A 13,265-nucleotide genomic window follows, 5' to 3' on the forward strand; every position below is an offset into this window, starting at 1 on the left:
TGTAAAGTTGAAGTCCAAGCTACTATTATGGCAAACGGAATTAATGTGGAAACTTACGTGACAAAGGAAGAGGAGCTGTAAAATTTGCGGTGAAGCTTCTATCTGCAGAAAGGAAACTGAGAGCAGACACATAGCTCATTTGAAAAACCTCAAAGACCCAAAGAAATAGAAACAGACACTCTTTCTCTACTTTTTTTAGTGTTCACTTGATCTGCCTGTATTTCCTGTCATATGGGGCCTGGGAAATTTTTCTCTATTTCTTAACCCAAATCCCATTTGCCTAACCTAGCCTGAGTGGATTTATGTTTTCAGTAAATAATTGACCCTAGACAAAAATACAAATAGGTACTTCTTAATGGTATACTAGAGGCCTGGTGCATGAAATTCGTGCATGGGGTGGGATGTCCCTCAGCCCAGTCTGCAAGCTCTCCAATCTGGGACCCCTTGAGGGATGTAAGATTGCCTGTGTAGACCTGGCCCCTCTCACAATCCAGGTCTGCTGACTCCCAACTGTTCGCCTGCCTGCCTGATTGCCCCTAACCACTTCTGCCTGCCAGCCTGATCATTCCCTAACCACTCCCATGCCAGCCTTATTGATATCTAACTGTTCCCCTACCAGCCTGTTTGATCCCAACTTCCCTCCTCTGCTGGCCTGGACACCCCTTACTGCCCTCCCTGAAGGGTTGAATGCCTTCAACTGCCCTCCCCTGCAGGGTTGATCATCCCCAACTACCCTCCCTTGCACACCTGGTCCCTCTCAACTGCCCTCCCCTGCTGGCCATCTTGTGGTGGCCATTTTGTGTCCACATGGGGGCAGGATCTTTGACCACATGGGGGCAGCCATCTTGTGCGTTGGAGTGATGGTCAATCTGCATATTACCCTTTTATTAGATAGGATAGAGGTCTGTTGCACAGGTGGGGGCCAGCTGGTTTGCCCTGAAGGGTGTCCCGGGTCAGGGTGGGGATTCCCTTGGGTGTTGGGTGGCCTGGGCAAGGGGCCTGTGGTGGTTAGCAGGCCGGCCATGTCCCCCTGCAGCCCTGGTATCTGGAATTTATTTACCTTCTATAATCGAAACTTTGTAGCCTAAAGCGGAGCCAAGCCTTCTGTGGCTGCAGCCATTTCTGTTTGGATTTGTTTACCTTCTATAATTGAAACTTTGTAGCCTTGAATGAAGGCCTAGGCAGGTCAGGGCAGGTGGAAATCTTGGCTTCCTCCATTGCCGGGGGCAACCCTAGCCTGTTCTCTCCAACTTTGTGGCTGCAGCCATTTTTTGGGGGGATTTATCTTCTATAATTGAAGCTTTGTTTCCTCGAGTGGAGGCCTAAGCTAGTCAGGGTGTGTGGAAAGCTTGGCTTCTTCCATTGCCGGGGAAACCCAAGCTTCTCAACTGCTCTGTATGGCTGCAGTCATCTTGGTTGGGGTTAATTTGCATACTTACTCTGATTGGCTGATGGGTGTGGCTGGTGGGCGTAGTGGAGTGATGGATAATTTGCATATTACTCTTTTATTAGGTAGGATATAACAATTATTGTCTATTATGTTGCAAATGTTGGTTTGAGTGCTCAAACTACTTAGTAACAGTTGTAAAAAAAAACCAAAACAAAACACCAAAAAAAAAAACCCCTGCCCTCATAGAGTTCCTATTTTAGCATGGTGTGTATTTGGCTAACTTGTCTTGCCTTTCTTTTCTCATCATTCCTATTTGGAAAAAAGAGATGAAATAGTAGCCATCTCATTTGAGTTGTCAAGTGACAAAATGAAGATAATTTTGTGATGAGTTTGATATTCTTTATTTGAAGGAAAGCAATCCATTGATGGGAAGAATAGGAGTGAGTGTTATAGAGTGTCAGAAGAGGCAACACAAAAACTGGGAAGGCTTTGCTAGCAGGTCCTATTTCCTTCAGTAAACTCAGCCCTCTAAAGCTGAGTTGGAGGTTTGTGGTTGGTGATGGTTTCCTTGACAGTGAAGGGTTTGCTCTAAGTGTTGACTGCCTTAGGTTTAAATTTGTGATATGGACCAGGCCACTAAGGTGGCCTCCATTTGTGAATCCTGATATGCAAATTAACTTTATCAAGGTTCATGGGATGATGAAATGGAATATATCAATATATAGCACATTAGAGTTCCTGGTCTGATGTTTATATGCAATAAATGGTGGTGGTTTGTTGAAAAGAGAAACTAAAAGGAAATATAGGATATAGCCAGAAGAAGGCTTGTGAAGGAGAGCAAATATATGCAAGTATTGGTGCAAGGACTGTAGTAGTCTAGAATTCCTTGTATCCTTACCTTTTGTAACCCAGAAGGTAATTGTCATTCATTACTACCAGTGTCCCCAGCAACCATCTGCCTTCCATCTTTGTGACTCATTTAGAAGATTTTGCTCTTTCTCACCCACCCCAGCAGGAAGGCGCAGGGAGATGGTTCAATAACCCCACTCAGTGACTCTCTGTGACTGTGGGTGATAGTTATGTTGAGAGCTCCAAATATCTTCATGATGATTTCAACCTGCTCAACAGCACAAGCCTAGTGTTAATAGCCAACCTCGTCACTATATCCAGAAACAAATGCTAACAGTTGGACTAGGCCTGGTTCTAAATTAAGAAAGTTCATTTTGACAAAACCTAAAAACAGTATTCATTTTAAGAATTTTCTTTTAAAGTATTAATATTTTGCAGAATGGCCCAAAGGTGGGTAACAAGAACAGCATGGTCTGTGGGCCAGCTATTTATTTTTTATTTTTTTATTATTGTTCAGATTATTACAGGTGTTCCTCTCCCCCACCCCTCTTTAGCTCCCCTCCACCCTATTCCCAACCCCACCCCACGCCCTTACCCCCGCCACTGTCTTCATTCATAGGTGTAAGATTTTTGTCCAATCTCTTCCCTCACCCCTCAGACTCCCTTCCCCCTGAGAATTGTTAGTCCAATCCCTTTCTATGTCCCTGATTCTATTGTATTCACCAGTCCATTTTGTTTAGTTTTTTATTCACTTGATTTTTAGATTCACTTGTTGGTAGGTATGTATTTTATGTCTTTTTGTTGTTTGTAATTTTTACCTTGATTTTTTTCTTCTTCTTCCTCTCCTTAAAGAATACCCTTCAGCATTTTATGGTTTGGGGTTGATGAACTCCTCTAACTTCTTCTTGTCTGTGAAGCTCTTAATCTTACCTTCAATTCTGAATGATAGCTTTGCTGGGTAGAGTAATCTTGGTTGTAGGTTCTTATTGTTCATCATTTTGAGTATTTCTTGCCACTCCCTTCTGGCCTGCATAGTTTCTGTTGAGAAATCAGCTGACAGTCATATGGGTACTCCCTTGTAGTAACTACCTTGTTTCCCTGAAAATAGGACAGTGTCTTATATTAATTTTTGCTCCCAAAGATGCGCTAGGTCTTATTTTCAGGGGATGTCTTATTTTTCCATGAAGAAGAATATGGTACACATTTATTGTTAAATGAAAATAAAGGAAATTTATTACCTGTATACGGTACGGTAGTAAGGTAGTTGTCAACACAAACCAGACAAACTGAATCCTACAGTATCAAAAATTTACTCATTTATTTAATGACAATCATGTCATCATCTTCTGGAACATCATCATAACAATCCAATTCCTGAATTTTCTGGTGAATTTCTTGTGACTCCATTTCTTTCAGAATCAGTGGACCAAATCTCTCATGTTTAGCAATAGCACTGTCTTTAAATGAGTACTTCTTGTAAAGGTAGCCTGCTCGCAGTGCAATTGCAATGCAACTCTCAGTGATTTTCTCCCATGAATTCTTCACCCAAGTCACAACTTCTTGCAGTTTAGGTTTCACAAAGTTTCCATGCTGATTTCTCTCCATTCTATTTTCAATGTAGTCATTAATTTCCATGTGCAAATTGTCTTTGAAAGGCTTGTTTATTGCAATATCAAGAGTCTGGAGATAGGCCTTCATTCCTGAGGGAATCATTATCTGATCTATTTTTCTTTCGTGAAGAAATGTCTTCATGTCTTTACCGCAGTGAGTGCTGGCTGCATCCCAGACTAGCAGACCCCTTTGGCTCCCTCACATAACAAGCGGCAGCATTAAATCGACCCACTTCCTTATAACTGTTTCTGTGGCCCAGTATTTTTCAGTTTCAAGAATAAAAACACCCAAAACACGTTCAATCTTTTCCTTCTTACCCTTAGAAATGATTAAAGGTGGGATTTTAGTGCCATCCAGATGAATTGCCAAAATACAGAAAACACGTGCACTTTCCTAAGCAGTGGAAGGAATGTACATTTAGGAGGCACCCGCTGTTCAATTGTTGTTTGAGATGATTGGCCCATAAACACTGCAGTTTCATCCATAGCAATCATGTTGGAAAGATTGTATTTAGAGAAGTCAGCATCATCAATAAAGGACTTGAATGCAAGTGCTCGCTTAATAACTTGAGTATCTTCCAACCTAAAGAATGTTGTAGATCTTCTTAAAGTCAGTTCACTTCACTGAAGGAAATTATCCAGCAGTGTTGTGATGCTTTGAAGTCTTCGGGGACTATGTCAAACTGTGGTACCATTGCAAGGGCAAATTCTTGAATCTGAGCCCTATTCACAACCAAAGCCTTTGCTCTCCTGTCAACAACCCATTCACAGATCAGGTCTTTCAGCTCGGAAAATAATGGTTGCCAACCTGATCCACTCTTGTGCTTTTTAGCATTTCCCTTGTCCACTTGTTCAATGAGGTTACCATACTCTGCTTGCCATTTTCAGACCAATCCAATACTCAACATCTTTGCAGAAAGCAGTAAGATTTTTGCCCCAAGCGTCTTCCACGATTCCTTTTTTATACTCCACGGAGTAGCTTTTTCCTTTTGCACTCATTTCTAGGGGTAAAAAAAAGGAATTGGGGTATCAAGGTGAAGGGAGGGGATCACTTAAAATGACACAGGGAGGATCAGAGGGGGGAATCAAAATGACACAGGAGAATCAGAGGGGGGATTACCATTTTAGTAACCCCTTTTGATCCTCCTGTGTCATTTTGATTGCCCCCTCTGATCCTCCTGTGACATTTTAAGTGACCCCCCTTCCCCCCACCCCTATGCCACTAAACACTTTCACCAGACATTCCCCCTACCCCTTTATCAGACATTTACCACCTGGGGCCTGCCTGGGGACTGTCACTGGGCTTGCTGGAGCCTGGATCTGGGCTGGAACAGGGTCTGCCACTGACTGAGAACCTTCAGTCATCATGAGGGCGACTGCGAGACGAGCATCAGGTAGTGTCACTAGAGACAGACCAGCACTCACCACCTTCGCCAAGTCCCATCTGCTCTAATCCTCCTATTCTTCTACATGTATCTGCGAAAGTCTCCTCCTCTCTCCTGCCCCCTGCTCACCGCTCACTCCGACCTCTGCTCCGTCCCCACACAGCAGTGATGTCAGGACTCCGCGTAATGTCACTGGTTGTTAGACACCAGTCAAGGCGGCCCTAGCGACCAGTTTACGGTAAGTTAATTTTCATTCTGAGACAGAGCCTAGGGGGCCCTTATTTTCGGGGGGGATGCCTTATATTTCACTCAGAAGGAAACCTGTAAATAGGTCTTATTTTTGGAGGATGTTTTATTTTCAGGAAACATGGTAGCTATTTTCTTTTGCTGCTTGTAAGATTCTCTCTTTGTCTTTTGGCATTTTAATTATGCTGTGTCTTGGTGTGTTCCTCTTTGGATTCCTCTTGTTTGGGATTCTGTATGCTTCCTGAACTTGTAAGTCTATTTTTTTTACCAGGTAGGGAAAGTTTTCTGTCATTATTTCTTTCAATAGGCCTTCAATATCCTGCTTGCTCTCCTATGGCACCCCAAAAATCCTGACATTGGTATGCTTTAAGCCATTCTGGAGGCTCCTTACACTATCCTCACACTTTTGGATTCTTCTTTCTTTCTGCTTCTCTGGTTGGGTGATTTTTTCTTCCTTATATTCCAGACCTTTGGTTTGATTCTTGGGGTACGTTGATCTATAGTTGAGTTTCTGTATATTCTTTATTTCAGACATTGTATGCTTAATTTCTGACTGGTCCTTTTTCATTTTTTTGGTATTCTCATTAAGATCTTTGAAGGTCTCGCCAAGCTTCTTGGAGGTCTCATCAATTTGCTTAAAGGTTTTTAGAAGATTCTTGAGTAATCTTATAAATGTGATTCTGAACTCTGTGTCATCCAGTAGTTTACTTTCCTCCATCTTTCCCATTCTTGACATGTTTTTGTGTCTCCTCATTTTGGCTGCCTCCCTGTGTTGATGGAGTGGCTTTGTGTGGTAGGTGACCTATAGGGGCCAGTAGTTCAGCCTTCCCAATCACCTGAAGTGGTCGCTTTTGGTATATCCTTTTGTGGGCTGAGTGCAAAGTCTTGGTGTAATTAAGCCTTGATTGCTATTGGTACACTGGGAGGAATTGATCTCCAGGCCAATTGTCTGTGAGGACCCGCTCTGTCTGTAAAGGAAGAACTGCTGCGCTGGAGACACGGTTTGTTTCAGTGGGGCTTTGGTGCTCACTGAGTCCATCTCCCAAATGTGTCACTTATGGGTGTGAGGGGTTGAAACTGACCACTAGGAACACTGGCTTCTGGATCTCCAATAGGATTCAGTTCAGTTACTGTCTGAAGCCATCCTGCAGGAGTTACAGTGAGAATAGTTTTCTCCTGTTTGCTTGGGACTTGGCGGTTTTGTTGCTGGAGCTGCAATTTATATATGGTTAAGCTGCCACAATATAGGCCATTCATATGTAAAATCAGCTGTGTGGTGCCTGGGCGGGTCTGTAGAATGTGTGGGCGGGGCCACAGGGTAGGGTCTCAGGGCCGGGTGGGGCCTCAGGACGGGGCGGGATTTCAGGGAGTCACTAGGTTGGGGCGTGGCTAACAGCGATGGCTGCCATCAGCTGTCCCTGCCCTTCTGTGTTTCCTAGTCCCCATGTTTTCAAGTCCCCACTTTCCTGTGATCCAGCGTAGTAAACAATGATTGCTGCGTGCACCTCTGCAAGAGTCACCCTCACTTTCTGACCTGATGGCCCACAGACCAGCTTCTCCCCGTAGGTGTCTGGCTCCCCCACGTGACCCCAGAAACTAGAAGCTTGTTTCCTTTTGGGTTGAAAAGAAAAGCCACAAGCCCAGTCTCTCACCACTAGCCCTATTCGCATACCTCTATACCTCAGCTCCTCAGCTTTTCAGTGCTTGTGCTCCTTTCTCTTTCCACCAGCCTTCCCGTGGTTTTGGATGATAGATATCCTTTATCTTAGTTTTAATTTTTAAATTGTTGTGCGAGCGGCAGACCAGTTGTTTACCTACACCGCCATCTTGGTTTTCTGCATTTTCTGGGCCAGCTATTTGGAATTCCCCAAAGGAAGGGTGCATTTTGAAAGTAGATTTCTGGGGGTCGCACTTTCCTGTGGCCCCTTCATTTGTTGTAGCCCTGCTGTCCAACTATGATCTGGCACCATGCAATCTTTGCAGGGGATGTGACTTGCTCAAAGAGGGAACAGTTCAGTGGGCCTGCTCAGTGGGGCAGCCTCAAGGATGGGGAATAGCACATCATCGACTTTGGGGAAGCTGGCAACTGCTCTCATGAATCAGATCCATGAAATCATCTATACTTATAATAGGGTAATATGCAAATTGGTTGGGACACCGTCATGTAATGACCAGTTAGGAGGCGGGGACAGTGAACTGCAAGTGGTGGAGAGCTATAGGAGGTAGTGACAGTGGGTGTAGAGCTATAGGAGGGTGGGTGTAGAGCTATAGAGAGCTAGGTGTGGAGGAGAGCTATGAGCAGCAGTGGGCGGGGCAGCCAGCTGAGGCAAGTGGCAGTGAGCTACTAACACATGGATTCGTGTGCAGGGCCACTAGTTTCTGATAACTAGTGGTGATTTATTCAAAGACATTTTGTTCCTACTGTAACATGGCAAAGAAGCTTTTTACAACATGAATATGAACTACAAAGCAGTGGGACTGAACATGTTTGGATATGGAAGCCAGTTTCAGGATGCACTTTACAAGATGACTGGTAAGAGAACTGTGCCAAGAATATTTGTCAATGGAACTTTTATTGGAGGTGCCACTGATACCCACAGGCTTAACCAAGAATGGAAATGTTTCCACTGGTTCATCTGTGTTATTAAAAAAAGAAAAAAAAAAAAGAAAAAGTAACAAGCATTTTGGCAACAGTGTTTGAGGATATCTCAATATGTGAACAGTCTTCTTTAACGTTGTTAAAATAATGAACAATAAATCGCTGTGGAAATCTCATTTTCCTGCTTGCCATTTTTTGAGCAAAAGATATGGTATTTAAAACTGGAGGAAGGGAGTTGTGTCAAAAGAAAAGGAATTTATATGAATTTTATAGATTTGGTGTTCTTTATTATGTATACTGTTCCAAAGAAATTAATTCCTTACCTTTTACAGGGTTTAATGAGGAAGACTGATGTGTAATTTCTTTTTAAAATGTAAGGCTTCACTGATATGGTTGTTCACTTGGCAGGGACATATCTTTGTTCTGTAATGCGACAACAGGTCCTCACACTTTACTTCTGGAGTCAGAGAAGTATATTAAATTGGTACGATGGAATGAAACTTTTTCCAGCAAAACAAAATCACTAATTTAGGACTTAATGGTTCCAAAGAACAGAACTGCACCTATGGACAGTGTGAAAAAAGAAAAAGCAGGCCCACAATGGAGTCACTTGTGCTAAGCTCACGTCATCAAACTAAGACCTAATACCTATTCCTAAACTAACTGCAGTTTCAGCCCCTCCCAGAAATGCAAAGGTAGCCAGTCAGCCTGGAATCTGCTCTTTAGCACAAGGGGAGATCAATCCTAGAGACCCCTACTCCCCTAGCTCTCCGCTGTAAGCTTCCTTTCTCACTCCTGTCTATAAAAGCCTTCCATTTTGTGCAGCTCTTCAACAGAAATGAGGAGGAGGAAAATGTCAGCCTCCTGTGAAACAATTCAGAAACATACTATTCATGCCTAAGAAGGATTTTCCTATGATCCCGCAGTCATAGGGATTAGTGACCAGATGCTGAGAAGAGAGAAGCTACCCAGAGAAAGGAAAATGGATTTTAAGAGAAGTAGGGTGCTTCTGCCTTGGGGTCAACATGGACCACGGGACCTTTGTACAGTCCTGTAGGAGACAGCTGGTGGCGGTTTGGGCTCCTTACATGGATCTATTAAATTGCCATTGGGGGACCCTGATAAAGCAAGAATTGGGACTGTTTCTCACGTGATAAGTTCTAACACTGAAATTCACTCATGGAAACCAGTTTTGCCACCGTGAAGCTGCTTTTGGGATATTGATTTTAAGCTGCTTATTAAGAAACAAAGACTCAGAACTTTTGACTCTTCCCCCCTTTCCCGCCCAAGAGATTCAGAAAGAACTGCTTCAGGGAGATCGGAGGATGTCACCTTTGCCTAATCTGAATTAAGTGTGGAAGTAGAACAGGGCTTTAGGAGGGTGCCTGGTAGCCAGATAACCCAGGTCTCACTGTTTCTGAGTCGCTTAGTGGGGATTTTCCTGCCACGTGTGTGCAGCTCTTCCTCAACTTGTGGAAACCCCCATCCTCTCTTCTGAAATCTAACGCCCCATTGTTCTTTGTCCAAATGTCTGACATGCACAATGGATGGTGAGTTTTCATGCCTGTGTGAATTCCCCATGCGCAGGTATTAAACATTGATGTTCTTCTGTTGGGGGGAAAATAGATTTCTGGGTTCCCCCAACCCAGATCCATTGAGTCAGGTTCTCTGTTGATGAGGCCCAGGAATCTGCAATTAGAGCAAACCTCCCTGGCTGAGCTTGAGAATCAGTGACTTGAAATGCCACCATTAAATATATATTTTTTTTGTTTTAGCCTCTGGCCCTCTTTAAAATGTAAATGCTTCCAGAAAATGTACTATATTCAGATGTGACTATAATGAGAGTAAGTTAATTTGTATGCAGTATATAACATCACAACCCACAGAAAGCATGAGTGGGATGAGGAGAGAAGGAAGGATCAGGAAGGCACTGGCTCCTGGTAGAGGCATAAGAAGGGGAAGAGGGCACTACTGTGCAATTTGCCCACAAGTGTCTTCTGGCTTGAAATATAGTCATGTTTCCTTATCTATGGTTCCAGAAAACCTCCTCAGATAGAAAAATCAAGTCCCTTAATATAAATTAGTGTATTATTTGCATATGACCGATGCTTATCCTCTCATATATGATAGTTAAATCATCTCTAGACTACTTATAATACCTAATATAGTCATGCATATTTAGCAGTGAAGATATGTTCTGAGAAATGCACCAAAATGCATTAGGCAATTTGGTCATGGTGCTAACATGGAGTACTCTTACACAAATCTAGATGGTGTGATCTCCTACTGTAATTGTGTGCTGCACTTCTATCCGACTGGCAGCACAGCAGGTTTGTTTACACCAGCATCCCACAAACATATGAGTAATACAGTGTGCTACAATGTTATAATGGCTGAGACCTCAGCAGGAAATAGGAATTTTTCAGCTCCATTATAATGAGGGACCAGTGTCATATATGTGGTCCCTCATTGGCTGAAATGCAACATATGACTATACAATGTAGATGCTATGTAAAGAGTTTATACTCTATTATTTTGGGAATAATGACAAGAAAAAAGGGTGTTCATATTTTGTACATATGCAACCATCGTAGGCCTAGCTACATAGTACATGTTATCAATGAAATAACATTTTTCCTAATATTTTTGATCCAAAGTTGATTAAGTCTGCAGATGCAGAATCTGCAGATACAGAGGGCCAACTGGAATGGTCAGGCCTGTGTTAAAGTTCTTGCGTGGGCAGTGTTGTTCCATCAGAAGATGCACTTGAGTTTGGATTATGCCTATCTGACAGGCAAGTGTGGTACTGAGGATGGTTGTGATTTGCTCTGTGTGTGTGTAAAAGGGGGGCTTTCTTGGTAGGGGCGGTTAAGCTTGCTCTTGGTATGTGAGCTGGGGAGGGGATTGAAAACCTTTCTCTTCTCCTTTATAGGCATTTCCCTGTGGGTGGACACAGGGATACACCATGCACAGCTCAAAGCTCTTCCTTCTCTGTACTAAATGGCAACCATTATTGAAAAATCCCTAGCCCTATTATTGCCCCTGTGTTTCCTGTTACGCCCAGACTTCATGATCCCCAAGGAACACCAGGGAGCCGAGTCCAATGCAATTAACAAAAGAGCCCTTTCCATGCTAGCATGGGCTCTGTCCCACTCACACCGGCAGCATGGCAGAAGAGAGAGCGAATTTTGCCCAGTCCAAGGGTTTTACTCCGGTCGGTGGTGATGTCACTGCCTCGGCTAACCCTGATTGGTTGGGTGAGGGCTAGGGTTCAATTACAGAATGGAGGATAACTCCGCCCTGCCCCACAGTGGAATCAGGAGCCCATCCTCGCCCCACCCTGCCCTTTCATTTTCTACTGTTGACTTTTTAAAAAATCATTATGATTGTGGGGAGCAAGTTTCCTTTCTTTTTAAATGCTGTAAAGCCGAGCCTTGTGGGTAGCTCCAGCTGATTATCAGGATTTTCAAATTGACTCTTCTACTATGTGGAAGGAGCTTAATTCTGTATCTAATTTTAATCTGCATCCCATGGTCAGGCGTGTTGTGTTAAAGCATTTGCTAACATTTAAAGAGGGGGAGCTGATTATATTGATCCTTCTTGTGTAAATTGGCCAAGGTGATCAATTTTGGGTTGTAAACTTTTGATGTTTAAATGCATTACCTTAATACTATTAAGCACAGTCAATTGTCAAACCCATTAACCCATAGTGTACAGCCTGAATTTAGAATTTAACGTTTCCAGAATGGTGATGTTAGGAGGGGAGTTTAACTATGTCCATTACAAGTTATTGCCTGTGTGTGCACTGAAATGGGCCATACTGGGCTCACTAGCATAGTCATAGATCGCCTTGCTAAGAATCTACCTCTCCTTCCTTCCATTGCATCTTGACCGCAATCATGACAGAATGAACAGATTTACATTAAGCTACCATTCAGGCAGTTAGTATACAGGTGGGGAGGATTAATAGTGGCATCTATTGTTGCAAACCAACAAAATATAAACACAAAGGCAAAATACTGCCATCATGAAGCTACTGTCACACCAAAGCTAAGGGCACAGTGATTTCCACAGCCGAGGGGCTGGTTCATGGGCATAGGGCTGCTTTGACATGGTGGCAACTAAATCACCAACAAATTATTCCTCCCTAAGGGCTTTCTCTGCCCTTTGCCCAGGCAATAGATTCCCTCTATAAAGAAAGAACTTGATTAAATGCTGTATCACTTAGGATTAGGAACAGCTGTGAGTGACAGGAAATCCAAATTAACAGTGACTTAAACACACAAGATTTAATCCTCTAGTGTGAGCAATCTAAGGCTTGACAATCCAGGTCAGTGTTGGCAGTCCTCTGAATTTACCAGGACATAGGCTCCTTCCAGCTATTAGATCCATCATCTATCTCTAGGGTGCTTCTCTCACGCTTATGACCGAAGGTGATTGCTTAAACTCTGGCTATCATGTCACCTTTCCAGACAGTAGAAAGAAAAAATAGGGCAAAGGACAGTGCACTGTTTTCCCATAAGGACAATTTTTAGAAGTCACATAGGAAACTTCCACTTATACACCAATAGCCAGAATTTAGTGACCATACTGATGCACAAGGGAGGTTGGGAAATAAAGTATTAAGCATGTGTTCTGCTAAAACTCAAAAATTCTCTTACAAATGGAGAGAAAAGATATTGGAGGTCAACTAAATATTTCTGTCCCCGGTGCTATGTGTGTTGGAGGTACAGAGAGAATAACTCAGTCTGTGATGACCCACACCCCACATGGTTCAGGGTTTGGGCTCTGGAGAAGGGCCTTGCACAAATGAAAGAGATGAGATAAGAAATAATAATTTGGAAATTGGGGGGCCAGGCAGAAGCCCAACACAAAAAGAAGGACTTCGCTTGTGCTCAGGCCTTGCCATCCTTTTATTCAGTTTGGGACCCACCTATAGCCTTTAGGCAGGCATTTCCAGTAACAGATAGAGTATCTTATCAGTAAGGATTTACATTACTGTCTGGTGGGGAAGTTGCTTCAGCTACCATTGTCTAAACTAAACAGTCAGTGCTTAGCTCTGACCTTTGCCTGGGCTCAAGGGTCACCAGCATTCCCAGCTCCACGTCCACATCTCTCTGTTAGTGAAGACAATAGGTGGCTTCCCCCTTGAATCAAGCTTTTTTCTTTTTCTCCTGCCATCATGT

The 13,265-nt window shown here is 43.2% G+C and overlaps 1 pseudogene; it reads left to right on the forward strand.

Annotated features, from left to right (window-relative positions):
* Positions 1 to 7,466: 7,466 nt before the first annotated feature.
* On the forward strand, positions 7,467 to 8,589 carry LOC118720098 (annotated as a pseudogene).
* The last annotated feature ends 4,676 nt before the right edge of the window (positions 8,590 to 13,265 follow it).

Source organism: Pipistrellus kuhlii, unplaced genomic scaffold (assembly GCF_014108245.1).
Source record: "Pipistrellus kuhlii isolate mPipKuh1 unplaced genomic scaffold, mPipKuh1.p scaffold_m20_p_16, whole genome shotgun sequence".
Lineage (NCBI taxonomy): Eukaryota > Metazoa > Chordata > Mammalia > Chiroptera > Vespertilionidae > Pipistrellus > Pipistrellus kuhlii.